General features: G+C 40.7%; 1 protein-coding gene across 3 annotated transcripts in view; it reads right to left on the bottom strand.

Annotated features, from left to right (window-relative positions):
* Positions 1–15,624, bottom strand: part of LOC114566355 (disks large homolog 1-like) — a 152,708-nt gene that overhangs the window by 35,479 nt on the left and 101,605 nt on the right. The gene's annotated exons all lie outside the window — the stretch shown is intronic.

The following is a 15,624-nucleotide window of genomic DNA, read 5'->3' as shown; positions in this document are numbered from 1 at the left end:
ATATATCAGCTACCAGTGCTACTAAAATAGAGATACTGTACATTCTGTAAATGTGCCTGAGCTGTATTCTCATGCATGCGTATCTACTGCATAATCCTGTAAGATGTAAGAGAGATAAAAGGGTGAAGTGACAAAGGAACTTAATTCTTAAGAATATATTATCATTTCAGTTCATTCACAGGCAAACTCAAATGTGACAGGGTCAGGATTAGTGAGTACAGATGAATGATGGACGGATGGATAAATGTGATAATATCTACACAGTATATATATATATATGATTAGTCTGTGTCTGTCTGTGATCATGCCTACTGTAGGTTCTCATGTTCTCCTGAGTGAGAATTTTACCATTGCAGGTAATTTTAACAATGCAGATGTGAAAGAGGAGAGAGAGGGGGAATGACATGCAGCAAAGGGCCACAGGTCGGAGTCGAACCCGGGCCTGCTGCTTTGAGGAGTAAACCTCTATATATGGGTACCAACTGAGCTATATGGGCGCCCATATGTAGCAATTTATGTGAAATGTAATCTGCAGTGAGGCTTAGTAAAGCAGCGTTTCTATGTTGTTTAGACCTCTGTCTACAGTGGAACACTGGAACAACATAAAAAGAGCTAAATCTCCTCTTTGTCCTCTTTACAATTGATAAAAATCAAAAGTGTGCATTAGATCCACTTGGACAGGCTGGTTGAACAAATCATTATTTCATGGTCATGACCTCGTCTGACAAAATCAACATAAATACAAGTTAATGACAACAGCTGTGCAGGGTGATCGGGTATATCAACTTTAAGTTAGCAACAGATAATTGTCTTCCTAACTTTGCCGCAACACACTCCCTGCCTGTGACTCAGCATGTACACACACAGCCGGTGGTCACCTATACTCTGTTTTAATGCAATCAAATTCACCATATAGTTTTTTTCATTTACATATTTTTCTGTTTCTGTTGTCAGACAACTCAATGAGTATGAAACAGTTAGTTAATCGCGGCCCATTAACACTACATGTTAACCAGCAATCATTAAACTGCTGCGTTGTGATAAAATAATTATTTTGTGAAATCTATCAAAATAAACATAAATCCAGGTTGATGACAGCTCTGGGGTCTCATTTATAAACGTGGCGTACACAAAAAACGGGGCTGAAAATCTGCAAACGCCACTTCCCACGCAAAGGTTGTGATTTATAAAAAACAAACTTGACTGGAGAATGTGCGGTCCTCCACACAAACTCTGGCCCATGCTCACGCACATATTGGAGACAAAATAGGAATTGGCAAAGCAGATGGTGAGGTGGTGACCTGAAGTCAGACTGCAGAGAGTAAATGGGAATATCTATAAAAGTAAAAAAAATAAAAGTATTGATGGCTCACGCACATTTTTTCACTCCATATCATCCACGCTACCATGAAGATGAAATCCAGCAGTGTTATTTGCGCTTGTACTGAGTGATAACTGTTCCATAAACACCTCCAACTCAAATCTTAAATAAAAATGTGTGGCGTCTCGCCGTCACATTGTCCGCTATGGAGCGTTATCACTCCAAACTTTAATACTGTCCGTGACAAAACCTACATGAAGAAAAGTGTGTTTGCCTATTACACTTTCTTTCATCTTCAAATTGTATCTCGGGTGGGGGGGTACCACTAGCTGATGCTGTGATGTGTTAACAATCACAAATTGTTGTAAACCTATAAATACTGTGGTGAACTCGTGCGTAATGCTGCATGATGGCACTGCTGGCCCTGCAGGACTACGCTAATGGAAGAATCAGGAGAGAAAGAGATTTCAGGGACCATGACGATGACTGGCTAATATGCCAATTTAGATTCCCTAAAGCTGAGCTCTTGGATCTATGTACTGAATTGCGTCCAGTAGAGAGGGCAACGCGCCAGAACCGTGCCATCCTGGTCCAAACAGACAACAGGTCCTTGCCACTCTGGGGGAAACCAGCTGTTTAGTTAAGTGTTTAGTTAATAAATATATGAATAATATAGTAATATAGGCTAGGTCTGGTATATCGAAGCTGTCCCAGAGTGCCGTAATGCCTGCCGTTTAGGACGTCTGAGAAGTTTTTTGCTTTTTCTCCACCAGTCATCATGATTCGGTGTAACAACTGCCAGTGTCATTCATATACTGATCAGCATTCACGAGGTGCATTGACTATTTATGGTTAAAAATGGGCGTGTACAGGGTGGGATAAGAGGCTGATCCACGTACGCACACTTGTGGGTAGTAATGAGTGATAGAAACGATATGCAATATAAATGATTGATGAAAATTGGCCTACGATAGAGATTTTAATTACCGTATTTTCCGGACTATAAGTCGCACTTTTTTTCCTACTTTGGCTGGTCCTGCGACTTATAGTCAGGTGCGACTTATATATCAAAATATATATAATTTAACATGTTTTTACATGAAAACTTTGCCGTCTACAGCCGCGAGAGGGCGCTCTAGGCTTGTGACAACTAGAACGCTCCTCCTAAAGACAACTGAGAAAGAAAAGAGATAACAAACTGCAGGTAGTAAAATATGCAGCCGAAAACGGTAATCGAGCAGCAGAAAGAGAGTTTGAAATGAGGGAGAAACTTATGAGGGAGACTGGCGAAAAGGTGACTCTTACTGCAATGAAGAAAACAAAGAAAGCTAATCGGCTAATCGCGGGCTGAAAGCGAGACGGCCAGAGGAGGAGGAAGGAGTCGGGAGGGGCTCGTTCAGGGTGCAGTTACGTCTCCACGTCTTTTAATACCTCCATGCTCCACGCCCTGCTAGCTAGTTGTTCTGTGTGCTATTGTATAGTTCAATAACTGTTAATGTGTTACGTTAACATACCGGACACCTACCGTATTCAGCGTATTGTTCTGTGTGCTATTGTGTAGTTGAATAACACTTGTATTTATAATCTAAATAAATGCGACTTATAGTCCGGTGCGACCTATATATGTTTTTTTTCTCTTCATGACGCATTTTTTGACTGATGCGACTTATACTCCGGAGCGACTTATAGTCCGAAAAATACGGTAAATTGCACTATCGCGATAATGCATGTTGATGACGCAACCTACGCGCGAAAGTTAGAGCCATGAGCTGCAACGCATCATCGTCATCTTGAGTAAACATGGCTGAAAGCGAAATGGAGGAGCTGGTGAAAAAGACCGGTGCAACATCCATTATTTGGACTTGGTTCAGATTTAAGCAGCTACAACGGAGCTGTGGTCGAGCCGTACCATGGAGCCTTTCATCAGCCTGACCATTCACTATATAACGGACAACTGGAATCTTGGCAGCCGGTGTTTGCAGACGTCGTACTTCCCCGCTGAACATACGGCCATGTGTGTGTGTGTGTGTGTACAAGTGTGCTCAAATGCGTTACATTAGTCTGCAGGTAAGAAACTTTGTTTGAAATATGTGCATCTTTGCCTAATACTAAAAGTATTTTCAGTACAGTGTCTGTTCCTTAACTAAACAGACACCAGTTTTTCCTGTTCTCTGCATCTTGGGTAGCATTTAAGAACCAAGGACTTTAAACTAACTAAGTGTAGTGCCTTTTAGAATGGTTTGCACTGAAGGAAAGAAACCCAATACTTTAAGCTTTTTCTTTGTTAAAGTCTCTGCAACTAGTGTACTTGAATTTTATTTATCTGCAACATTATGTTGTATAATTACAGTTTTGCCAAATAAATGTTCTCAAAACTACATACTATGTTTCTTTCTCTTTAAAAGAAATAATACATTTAGCATTTTGGCTTTCCTTAGGGTCTATGTAACCTGGTCTAAAATAGTATATATTATATATCGTGATATATATTGTTATCACAAGAGGCTGCAATGTATATCGCAATATGGATTTTAGGCCTCATCGCCCATCCCTACTTGTAGGTAATCTCTGATTTAAAAAGGGTTTTGCTTACAGATGTGCGTACACACGGTTTTATAAATCTGACTTTTTTTTTGGCGTACGCCATTTGGGGATTTTGGGCGTACGTACACTTATAAATGAGACCCCTGGTGTCTATTCAGATATATTGCCATTTAAAATTAATGATCACAGAGAAAGTTTGAGATGACTAAAATAGTCGTTATAACCAATATGTCCCTGAGCTATGACAGCACAAAGATTGAGATGGGAGACCGTGAAGAAGATGGCAAATGAAACACCTGCTTGAAACCGTGCCATAAGGCATTGGCCATGGCTGACACAAGTAGCTGCCCTCAAAGTCAGACCTCGGTACCATCTGGTGCCAGGGCACTCTGGTGTCACCACTCTGGCAGCCGCTCCATCTTGCAAGTACATCAACAGCCTCAGAGGCAGGAAGACATGGAGCAGCCTAAGGGGCCATACTGGATGAATGAACGTATCCACCAGGGAGAACACTGTGCAATATTCTTGTTAGCGAACAGGTTGGCTATTGGCTGACCAAAAACGCTGCCATATTGATGCAACTTGGTCAGGAAGGAAGTACACTCCCTGGGAGACTTGGGAATGTGCCAGTCTATATTGTAGAGATAAGAGTTTGTAGTGAAGTAAGCCTTTTTAGCAACCCACCAGTGGCGGATGACCTCATTTATTTTACTTGCATTTGGCAAGTGGCTGGTGCTCATTTTGGACCCTGCTCACAACGTATTATCCATGTGGTCCCCCATCCCAGGTGGGCTGCTTCTCCAAAATAAACACGTGACTGAGATCATATTCTGATGCCCCAAGTGTGGGTAAGACACAGCGAGTCGGGAGTTGGGAGAGAAAACAAAATGATAAGAAGACACGAAAACAATGTGGGCTGAACGCATATTACCTTGACTGCTGTCGACTGAGCCAGTCAGCCAGGTGGTGTTGCAAGCTAGTGCTAAACCAGATTATCATGTCATGATGCAGCTATATATATATATATATATATATATATATATATAACCATATATGACCATATATGCAGTCTCCCTCTGTTTCACGCACCAACACGTGCACTTCACCCTTTTTATGTTTCTCTTCCTCTGTCTGTATGTCTCTCTTCGTCTTAGTTGTGCTGTTGACACATTTACAGTATCATGAGAGTGTATCACTTCAACAAAAAATTGCCAGAATTGAGCTTTTCAACTTTTTGGTAACTTGCTTTATCATTTTTAAAATCTTGATTGAATACACGTGTATGTTCAACTTCACATTTCACTGCATCGGAAATCATTGCCTTGTCTCAATTCAGAGTGAAGGCAGTTTCTAGCAGTAGTTGCTGAATTCATACTAGGTCAACTACAGTGAGTAACTTCCATGCAGTTTTATGACAGTGCCCCCACCCCACGTCCTCAGTGTCCACAAGACTGGTCCTCTAGTACAGTGGTTCCCAACCTTTTTTCCTTGGCGCCCCCCCTACTTATGTATAAGAAAAGCTGAGCCCCCCTTCCCCGTAACCAAAGTTGAGGTAACTCTCGAGATAGAGCCTTACTTTCTTTTTTGATACAGAGGAGTTATCAGGACTTTTACATTTCTCCACCATGTTTCATTCATAAAATAGTGATGCCACGGCGGCAGGAAAAATGAGGATGATAGCAGCTAGGAGCTGACCTGAGGACAGCAAGGGTCCCAGGTTAAGAGGTCCTGGAGGTTTGGCCTACTAAGTAGCCTGCCTCCAATTTTAAGTGAGAACAAAAATGTATAGTTTTCATACAGACTTTTGTATACATTATATATTCTAGTGTATTATCATAATTTGTTTAACAACAAAAAAAGGGGTGCCCGGACCCCAGGTTGGGAACCACTGCTCCTAGTACACCACTGTCCATTCTCACCATTACATGCTTAGCTTTGGCCTAAACCTAATCCTGATTCCAACCTTTACCTGCAACATAAATGTAAAAGATAAATTAACTTCCTGACAATGTGAGAACCAGCAAACTAACTGCAGTCAGAGAAATGACTTATAAGTCTCAACATATTCAAACAGATTCTTCTAAACATAGCTGCAACAATATACACAAACAGACACACACAGACACACAGTACATTGTGCACTTGCTTGTTCTCAGCTATCCTTCCAACAGACGGGAACACAAGGAGGCCAGAAGCAGTGTCTGTCTGCTGTAGGGCTGTATAGGCCCAAACACAGATGCTGTTTCCACTGGGATGTTGCTACAGGGGGAAGGCAGGTGTCTGCAGCTACTACTGCTGTTTGGCTTACCATAGCAAAATTAATAGGCGAGAGAAGAGGATCTAAATATAGAAACTAAAAGCACACCATAGCTGAAACTATACTCTTCTTCCCAATTACATTGCTGAATTGCTGCTCCCTTATAAGTTAGAGCACAGCCTCAGAACCTTAGACCCGGCTTAAAACTAAAGGTGACCGGGCTGTTGCAGTGTGGGCCCTTTAGCTCTGGTACTCCCTGCCTGAAGCTTTGAGACTTGCAGAGTCGGTCCCATTTCCACCTGGTATTGTCATCGGTCCTTGAGTGATCCGATCACAGGTGGACAGATCTAAATACAGGTGGAAATGCCCCCAGGACACATTGAGGACACATTGAGATCCGATCACTCAGACCACATTCAGAAGTGGAAGCAGTGGCATCTGTTTACCTTTATTTAATATAAAACAATCCAATAAAATCATAAGTATCTTTCATCTACTAAGATTTTCAACAGTACAAACACCAACATATACCAAAGGTAAGGAGCATGTATAGGGTTTACTGCATTTAGAGTAATGTAACTTGCCTAAATTTGGCCATAATACACCAATAAGCTAGCCTAGAAATCTACACTCCCCCTAGTGGCAGCAAATTTATTTGGCAGCCAGGGGGGGTCTAGGCACTCTCCATTGACTTTCAAGCTGCAAAAACCAAATTTTGGTCAGGCCAATCACATTGTGTATAGAGTCGGTGGGCGGGCTTATGGCTGCTGCTGCTGGGAACAGCGGACTTCTGGAAGACTTGGAGTTAGGCTTTTCTTTAATAAAAGAACAAAGAACGGCACAGAAATCATTCTTAAAAAAGGAAGATGTGTTTGGAGTTTTGCCGACCGGATACGGTAAAAGTTTAATCTATCAACTAGCTCCGCTACCTTCTTCGTTGCTCTGCCTGGTTGTAGCGCTATCCTATTACGTGCAGAGGGAATTTGAAAGACAACCGTTTATCCCGCCCCTTGGATCGAGCTCCGTCAATGATGAGTTCCCAGACCCTACATCTGGATGTGGGTCTGGCTTGTCAAGCAGTTAACAGTGGAATTGCTATAATGAGGTGAAATGTTTGTGTAAAGGAGGTAGATAAAGAAAGGCTTAGAGCTTAAACTACTGTACCAATCCCAGGCCTTTTGACCGCAAGCCTGGGAGAAGCCCAGTGACCTACAATACACTGTGTGAGAGAAGCATTACAGCACAGGGTAACATCACCCATGCTCTGGTTACACAACCATATTAAAGGAGTGTGGAGCACTATTGGAGCATTGTTTGATGTGAATGAAGCCTGGGGTGAGAATAAATTATTTTCTTATAATTTCCTTTTCATTTGTGTCCATAACTTACTGTGAACTACTGTTCTGCTTGTTTGGTTTGCAAAGATGTAATGGAGTTGAGACAAAGCATAATAACTGTGACACAAAAAGGTTCCAGTAGATGACATAACCCGTAAACTAGTAGCAAGCTAATAAATGCAGGCTTAATGATACTGAATTGTCCAAAAGGGGCTCTCCACTCACAACCAGGACTGGACAATAAAATCAGACAAGAACAATGGGGGAGGTGTCTGCTTCATGATGTGGAGACCATTCTACAGCCTGTTCTCCTAACCCAGAGCACCTTATAATTGGATGCCATCCTTATTATCGCCCAAGGGAGACACCTACACCAATCAAGCCCTGGACGAGCTGTATGCAGCTGTCTACAGGACAGACACCTACAGTAACAGCTGGAGGCTACTTTTTCAAATCCTTCATCATCTCCTCTCTTTCTGACTCACTGGACCCACTACCATTAGCATACTGGCCTAACTAACACCATCACCCTAGATTTCCACACTACCCACTCCCACCTGGACCAGAGGAACACTTCTGTGAGATGGCTGTTCATATACTATAGTTCAGAATTAATCCCCAATGTGCCTTCCAAGCTCTTCATTTAGCTCAGAGACCTGGGACTCAACACCACCCTCTGTGACTGGATCTTGAACTTCCTGACGGAACAACAAACTCCATCTCAACGCCAGCAAAACAAATGAGCTGTTTGTGGACTACAAGAAACAACAGAGAGTAGGACATGGCCTCATCAACCGCAATGGAACTGCGGTGGAGAGAGTCAGCAGCTTCAGGTTCCTCAGGATTCACAGGATAATGAGGACCAGTGTTGGCCAGTAACGCATTACTTTAATATTATCACTTTCCACAGTAACGAGTAGTGTAAGGGATTTCAATTTCCAAAACAGTAATTATATTACAGTTACTAATCCAAGTAATGTCGCGTTACCCGTGATTTGTTTTTTTGTCCCAGATAGGCTTTCTTACATGATGACGTGACGTGTGCGCTTGTCGTAATTTAGCGCGCGGCAGGTCACATCACATCAGCTACTAGCCAAAAAGCTAAACGAAGGATGACGGAGAGAGGAACACTTTCAACAGCTGGAAGCACTGTCGTTATATAAAGGCTCTGATCCATCCAACAGGTCCGTGTGAGCAGAGCAGCGTCCCTCTCCTCTCTCGCCTTGTGCAGTTACTATGGTGATGAGAATCAGCGTCGCCAGGTCCTTTTCATAATGTAAGCCTATGTGAAACTCGACAAAAAACTCAATAGGCCTATGTAAATGTGTGATAGTCTTCGTAACATACATTTACAGCTGGAATGCAGAATGTTTGAAGTTCTGCAATTTGGCTAAATGTTGGCATACAAGTAATAAGTAAAGTAATATTATTACTTTTTTAAGGAGTAATAAGTAAAGAGTAACATATTAAGCTCCCTGAGTAACTTGCCCAACACTGGTGAGGACCTGACCTGGACTCATCACAAAGACAGTGAGACAGATCTTCCTCCGCAGGCGGATGACGTTCAACATGGATCCAGGACGGAGCTGCCATCCATGGAGGATCTCACCCAGCAGTGCAGAGACCCCAATCACCCCAACCACAAAGCGTTCTGCTTGCTGCCGTCTGGCAGACAGTACCACATCTGGTCCTGCACCACCAGGCTTCATCCCACAGGCCATAAGACTACTGAACTATTGAGCTCGCCACTATGTCAATTGCACTATATTGATACATTAATGTCACTTTATACTACACTACTTTATACTACTGCCATTTCCACAGATGCAGCCACCTGGAATTTCCCGTTCCTCCGTGATGAGGCCCAGGCAGGACCCTTAGGCACCATGTGTGGAAACCAGTGGCAACGGTTTATCTATCCACCAGGAGGAGATGTGAAGATGGAAGCTGAAATCAGCTGTTCGTATCATATTTTACGTGTACGAGTGAGGGTGCGTCCCACAAAGAGCATACTTTTTATGATTAGCCTATTATCTTATCATGATCATACCATGATCATACCATGACGATCAGGTCATGGAAATATTATGCTTTTTATATTAAGCGTTTTGTAAAACACTGATACAGATCTTTTGAGAAGCTGACTTTATCTGCAGTGGTACAGTAACAGGCCAGGACAAACTGACACAATGTTTTTTACACAAAGTAAAACAAATTTGATGTATTGTTTGCCAAATTTACAACAAGGCACAAATAATTAGAAATTACTCGCAGACAGCATTTCACAAACTTTATGAAGTTTCCTCCCAACAGAAAGTGTGAAAGATATTTTGCGCTTGCAAAGTAAACCTGTGGTTAAAGAAGTTGTCAAGCTTGCCTCTCTATTCTAATGTCTATCAGCTTCACATTTTCAGGTGAGAGAGATTATATTATATTACTGAGCCTAAACACTTTATTAGCATTACAATGATCCTTTTTGTTCACACTCAATGGACCATCCATGTGCCACAGGTCTCCCTGCCCCCTCAGAGTGTAAGCAGCTTTTATGTCACTGAGATGGTGCAGACCGCAGGGAGTGTTAAAAGCACTGCGTATATACACATAAAAACTGCAGAGCAAAAATGTTTAGAGGTCATAGAAAATCAGTCAAACCCATGGACAGCTTCAGGGCAGGAGGGAGAGATGGTGGGAGAGACAGACCAAGACATCAAGAAATTTCGATGTGGTGGAATAATGTTGCCATAAAACATGAGTATTAGGTTTGATTATTTCCCTCAGTGTTAAAGGGGTGATAGAATGATTATATAGCATATTTCACACTGTTCCTTAAGGTCTCCTAATAAGGTATGTAACATTGGTTGGGCTGAAAATTGCCCGACTGCTATTTCATGGGCCCTTAACTACCCTGTGAATATGGCCCTATTTGTAACAAGAGCTTTTCTTCCAAATATGGTATGCTCATGAATATTTAGATGAGCAGCCAATGATTGGTTTGGGCGAATCATATACATTGGAGACGAGACAGCAGGTCTCATATTTCAAACTGCAAAGTTATACATTGTTTGTCTGCTATTTCGTTATTAAATTCACTTCTGAGACTTTTTTATGCGAGAAATCAACTATATAAAGCTCAAATATGGGCCATTTTACGAAAATTGATGGCTAATTGCAAATTTGGTAAGACGTGTCAGCTGCCGAAATAACTACTAGAGTATATTTACAGTTTGAATTTCGTCACGCCACTTATATTACAGCTACCCCAAAGTCTTATAAAGCTAACAATTGTGTCCGATTTCAATTTAATGCATTTCTGTGAATTATAGGGGTTTCGTTAGCTGCTAGCGTCCCTTCAATCCTAGCTATGTGTACAGATTGCGGCTAGTTAGCTACAGTTTCGGCATAACCAGAGTATATTTACAGTTTGAATTTCGTTACGGCATGTATATCACAGCTACCCTAAGGCCTTACAAAGCTTAGCTAACACTTTTGTCCGATTTAAATTTAATGCATTTTTAATTTTTTTCTAAGAGGAGGCTAGCTAGCTCTCATTGATAGAGCTCCATCCAGCCACAGGCTCTATTAATGAGACTCGCAGACTCGTTGAGATTTGCCCGTTTTCAGAGGCAGTTTCAAATTGTGAGATTTGCAGAGGATAGAGGTGTCAATGGGATTTAGAGGTTCTATGTATGTCCTATTTACCCACCAAACTGTTGTCATTCATCTATGACAAGGTAAAATCGGTTTTGCATTCTATCGCCCCTTTGATATACAGTACAGTATAGCCTAACTTTAGGGAAGAGCTAGAACAAGCTAATACACAGTATATATAAGATACTGTCAGACATTTTTTTTGTGAACTTCAAAGTGATTAAGGTGAAACGGTAAAGCAGTGGTGGAAGAAGTATTCAGGGATGGGAACTGGCTGGCCTTCAGTTGTGAGGGACTGCACTGCTGCTAAACCTGCTTACTCAACTGTTTACATCTCAGTATATACAGCCCATATTTATCTGTTTATGCCTGTACACATCACAGTGTGTATATTTATTATACTAGCTGTTCACCTGTCTACCACAGTATTATACATTATGGTTTATTATATAGTATTCCTATATTTTAGCTGCAGCCCTATTTTGTCTTCTTTATGATTCTTACTACATATATTTACTTTTTTTTATATGTACTTCTTGGTGATCAACACCAAAAATAAATTCATTTTCTTGGTTAAGCTTGATGAAGTCAGCACACCATAAACACTGCACACTCTCCTCCTGTAGTGCAATGCCTCTCAACGTGAAGGTTTATAATGTGATGTACTGTAGCCGTGGCGCTGGCCGGGCTGAGCTGTGTGTAAAGTGTCACCACTCACGTGTGGTGTTGTCATGCTCCACTGAGAGGATCCCTTCTCTATGATGTTCACTACAGCAGAATCAAGATGAGATGGAAATGTGGGCTGGCATGGCCGAGGGCAGATTCAGAGCCTCTGTGCAGATTTAGTGTGGAATCTCCTAGCGGTTGTGTGCACTGACCTCTTTCTGTGGCTTTATATATCTACAGTTGGACTCTCTTCCCCCATTCTCTGCTACGGTCCTAATTCCTACAGACAGTAGGAGGGGGAGCTGAGCTATGGGGAAAGGAAAGAGCACCTGCCCTCTGTTTTTCTTGCTTTTACAGTCAAACATACACATTTCTGTTGTCATCAAGTGTTTTTATATCTTCAGTGTGTCTTTTTAGGTGAGCGATGGATTTTGTACCCACACATTGTCTGTTTTTTTTTTTTTTTTCAGTCACTGTTGAATATGCCTCACTGTTATTTATGGATTTATCATATAATCCTAAACAGACCAGTGTCTATAGTCTGTTGATTCTTGGTGTTTTTCCAATCCAGTTATCTGTATTCTGAATCAAATCTTTTTTCAGACACTGTACAATTCAGATTGTGTGTATACGTATATTGTATGTGTGTAAATTGCCTGTATTTGATGAGGAGGGCTAGAACAAGAAATGCAATCACAAAAACATCGGAGCAATATTCAACTTTAGTGACATAAACAGAAGCAGTGATAACATGAAAATGTTCTAATCACTTCCCTTTAAACTGACTGATACAGACAAACGTTCATTTATTTTAAAATCAGGAGATGGAAGTAGAGGGAAAAAGCACTTTTGCCTGTAATTCTCCAGTGACAGAAAAAATGACGGGAGAGAACAAAGTAGAGGTCTGAATGACAATGTCAATGGACCATTTGACAAGCTATATTACAGTCAGAAAAACGACCACACACATTTGAAGTGTTTATAAGGAACATGTGGATAATGTGAATTAAGCTGTGATAAGAAAGAGACTACAGAAACTAAATGCATTCATTAATCTAATTACTGTTAATTATCACCTGCTGTTTCTCTGAAAACGTAACTGCTGAGAATTATATACAGTATCAGCCATGAATAACTCACTTTAGCTAAATTACAGTTTTTTCACAACAAGGGCCGTCAAAATTAACTCAATAATAATGAGTTGCCGCAAATTCGTTTTAATGGCACCATGGACAGTTTCTCGACAAGACTAGATGAGATAATTTTAGTTGAGGTAAATTTGAATGTTACAAACAACCGACTTCCTTGCTGTTTTCAATGTGTTTTATTATTTTCAAATAAAAATATTTCATTTATCAAAACTTATATTCAAGTCAATACAGTAATTGCTTCTTCAAAAAGATTTTATTTGATACTATTAATAACATTGTGACACCGCCGCTCTCTACATTACCATGTTTCTCCACAGATGATTGTAACAAGTTTCTTAACTTCTTTGTTGATCAGTTAATGGCTATTAGGTCCAGTATTGATCCTGGGACTTGCCCACCCAACTCTATCTCCTTTCAATCTTCTACTGTTCTGGACTCTTTTCAAGCCTATTAGTTTACAAATAAAGCTATCTTCTAGCCCTCTTGATATATTACCATCTTCTAGAGAAGGTTGTGGCCAATCAACTAACTGCTGTGTTGGAGAGGCACAATATATGATAAGTTTCAATTGGATTTCGGAAACAGCTTTCTACGGAAAAATGCTCTTCTGAGGGTTTCTAATGATATTTTAATGTCCTCTGATGTGGGTGATTGTTCTATGTTGGTACTTCTTGACCTCAGTTCTGAGTTCGACACAGTAAACCATCACATCCTGACTAAGAGGTTACATGATTGGGTTGGCACATCAGGCATAGCTTTAGAATGATATTCTTTGTATCTCAATGACAGAAGTTTCACAGTCTTTATGGAAGACGGTGTGAGATTCCTCTCCACTATCTTGTGGTGTCCCGCAGGGCTTGGTTCTGGGGCCCCTTTTCTGTTTCCTAGGCTTCCTGAGTATCTAAATGCTATTAGGGACCGGTTAGCAGAAAATTTCTTACAGTTCAATGCTGATAAGACGGAAAAAGACTTCCCCATGATCATGCAATGGATAGGGCCTCTTTCCTCTGCTGTCCGCTCCAACCTGCATAATTTAGGGGTATAACAATCCCCGTCCTTCAACACCCATGTTTAGCAGCTGACCAAATCTTGTTTTTTCCACTTAATAAATATTAGTAAACTAAGATCTGTAGTTTCAACTATAATTATATGTTAATACTATGAACTATGATTCAGCTTAAAATTCTTACACTTACATACAGAGCATTGCACAGTCAGGCTCCTGCATGTATGGCTGAGCTACTTCACTTTATATATACATTTTACTTATTTATTAGACTACAGTAAACGTAAACTTTTATCCTAACGTGCCTGTCTTTGAGTTGTGCCTCTGGGTTGAAGCTTGTCTGTTTTCTGAGCCATTACTGTTTTGCATACACATATGAGTCATTGTACCTGGCTATCAATCTGTAGTCAATTGAAAACTGTAAAAAAAAAGAATCTGACTTTTTCTCACCAGAATCTGATATTGACTACCAATCCCATATCACTATAAGTGGAGACGATTAAACCCCTTCTAAACTGTGGCCGGGTTGGCTCAGTGGTAGAGCAGGAGCACATATACTGAGAGGGTTATGCATCGATGCAGAGGTCCAGGGTTCAAATCTAACCTGTGACAATTTCCTGCAGTCTTCCCCCTCTCTCTCCCCTTTCTCACCTAGCTGTCCTGTCAAAAATTAAAGGCGGAAAAACCCCCAAAAATTATCTTAAACCCCTTCTAAACTGTGTAGTAGTGGGTTTTCCTTGTTTCTGAACTGTTCTTCCAAACATGTGATGAAATGTATTTCATTCAAGCAATGTTTCAATTTGACCGTATGATTTAAAAAAAAGTACAGAACATGACTAAATCTAATTTTAGAATAGTTAAAATTTTTAGTAACATTAGCTTCCCATGCAAGCCATTGTCAACACTTTCGGCTTCACAGTAAAGGCCTACCACTGCTTTCAAATTATTGTTATATACTGTATATGTTTATAAGCACATGCAGGCAGCAGCATAATATCAGCAGTAGCTTTATGCATCAACAAAGCAGAACAAAAACCCTGAGAATTTAGTTTCAGAATCTAAACAGGCTTTCATTGAAAGCTTTAGATACATAATTGAAGAAATGTAAATGATCCAATACTCACTTTCTGATTAATCAAAATCTTTATAACAGTGACGCCTTAATCCCTGACATATGAAACACAACATAACTTAAAAGAAATCCAGCAAAACTTGAGACAGAGTGTTTGCCTTCCATGACAGCACATTAAACGCAGAGTAGTAGTCCCGACATGTCACTACGATAAATGAAGGGTTGCATAAATATTACAGTAGCTGTAAATATGCCCTCATTAAGCCCCAGTAAGCAATAATACAGCTGTGAGGGTTGCAGATAGAAAAAAACTGTGCTTGCACTGACTTTCAGAAAAAAGTATTACTTTTTAGCTTATAAACAACAAACACAATCAACAGTGTAATCTTTATCCCATGGGATTCACTTTCATCAGGGATAACACACACTAACACAGAGAACAATACAGAATAATACTCAGAAGTCAGCCACTGATAGAAAGATCTCTTTAACTACTAAAAATGAGCAACTGTCACCATCATCTTGTTCCTCTGAAGCAAACAGATTGATCTGCAACCTACCTTGCATCCAAACATCAACGACAAAGTGCTGTTGGTGCAGGCAACTTTGCAGTGGCACAGCA

The sequence above is a fragment of the Perca flavescens genome, chromosome 13 (assembly GCF_004354835.1).
Source record: "Perca flavescens isolate YP-PL-M2 chromosome 13, PFLA_1.0, whole genome shotgun sequence".
Taxonomy (NCBI): Eukaryota; Metazoa; Chordata; class Actinopteri; order Perciformes; family Percidae; genus Perca; species Perca flavescens.
The sequence above is the reverse complement of the archived record's forward strand: the minus strand, read 5'-3'. Positions and strand labels throughout refer to the sequence as shown.